Genomic DNA, 1,960 nt, shown 5'->3' with positions numbered 1-1,960 from the left:
CCGCTCATATTACTACAGGGGTCATGGCCTCCTTACCCCCAGCCTCGGTGGCTCTCAAAGCCAGAGAGGAAGAGTCCACAACCCATTTACTCCCATATCCCGTATGACTGTAAACTTGAAAGTCTAAACTTCAGAGTGCTTTAGGCGAATGCCAGTGCCATGTGGACTGCACTGCCAAGCTGGGCTACCAGCTGGGGTGAACCCTGGCACCCTTGAATCATGTTTGTAGCATCTTTGATTTGCTGTTGCTTTTGAGAAGCACAAGTTGTGAACTTATTCTAGAGAGGACCAGCCCTCTACCTACCCAATCTCCTGTCTCTTTCATCACAAGCCTTGGCTCCAACACTGAACTCCCTGATGCTCTTTCCCCTTCAAATGACACAGTTCACATTTCTCCCTCCCCCAGGTGCAGACCTACATTATCTGTGACTGACTACTAACAGTCACAAGACAGACATTATTTAGGCTGTCTTGAGATCTCCTCTGCCAAAGAAATTAGTCCATTGACTTTTTAAGTTTAGCCTCAGGCAAATTCATAGGACAAGGGCAGAAAGCAGCCACACTCTGCCAAATGATCACAAGAATGGCCTCTTGGCCGAGTTGCTAATAACCTTTGGAGCTGAGCCTCCATAGTCATCAACCTCTACTCTCAGCTCTACTGCCTTCCGGGCTCCTACTAGGATGGCCCATTATTTTCTGCTGCTTTCCTAGTGCAACCCTGTCCATGTGGTTCTGGGGATTTAACCCAGGGCCTCACGCCTGTTAGGCAAATGCACTACCAACTAAGGTATTCTGGCAGGTTCTTTCGGTTTCCTCACTTGGAGTGGTGCTTGCAGAATGGTAGCACAGACCTCTGAAAACTCATTCTTTCACGCAAGCAAAGAGAATAGTGGCCAAAGTAGGCAAAGACCAACTTCCTCAGCATCTGGAAATAAAATCAAAGGCTTGCAGCCATGCTGGGGATGTGTGTCTAGGAAGAATAACTGAATCTCAGCAGGAACAGGGGACTTGATGGCATTTTGACCTTGACAGCTTCTTTACTCTCTTCTCCAGATTGGTGTCAGCCTCGAACACCAGAAGTCTCATAGACATGGTTGCTCTGAAGATCAGCAGATGACTAAGCCACCAGAGAGGCAGAATACTCGGGAGCTTGCCACAAAGTTCTATGCGCAGAGAAGCCAAACCAATTGGACTGTCTGGCAGACTCCGGGACAGTCCTGTTTCTTGGGCTTTGTGTTTTACTTGATCTTTGTGCACACAGCTCTGATGGTAGGGCATTAGTCAAAAATAACCAGCAATGGCTGCTTAACATCATAGCTATTGGAGGAAGTTATAGCTGAGAATAAAGAGTCTGATAAAAATAAAACAAAAACCCTGGGAAAGAAAGAATCTGTAAATGAGATATTTATCCAGGGCTTTGAAAAAGCACCAACATGTTACTAGAGGTTTAAATGCTCTCAAGAATGTACCAGGCAATGTGTGCTCCCAGTTAAGACCTGAGAAGGCTCAACAGTACTGCATCTCTGGCTGCTCTCCAGGCTCCACGTGACCATGGAAAGAAGGCTAAGCTACAACCGTATGCTGCTCACCACAGCATCGAATGTGTGTCCCAAATGTGATGGAAAACTTCACACATCCAAGAAATTCAGTCAATTCGATGCAGGGGGTACATGAGAGAAACCCATACGTATTCAAGCCCATCAAAGCCCCTAGAGAAGAGTGACTTACCACACAGAAGACACTCTCAGGAAGGCTAACGGCAAACATCACCCATCGTGGAGACAACATAAAGAGATGACATATTAAAAATGCTGAAAGGGAAAAAGGTCTGTTCACCAATAATTGTACATCTAGCTAAACGCTTTCAAAAATGAAAGAGAGCCGGGCGGTGGTGGCACATGCCTTTAATCCCAGCACTTGGGAGGCAGAGGCAGGCGGATCTCTGTGAGTTCGAGACCAG

This window comes from Microtus ochrogaster, chromosome 24, assembly GCF_000317375.1.
Source record: "Microtus ochrogaster isolate Prairie Vole_2 chromosome 24, MicOch1.0, whole genome shotgun sequence".
Lineage (NCBI taxonomy): Eukaryota > Metazoa > Chordata > Mammalia > Rodentia > Cricetidae > Microtus > Microtus ochrogaster.
Note: the sequence above shows the minus strand (reverse complement) of the source record.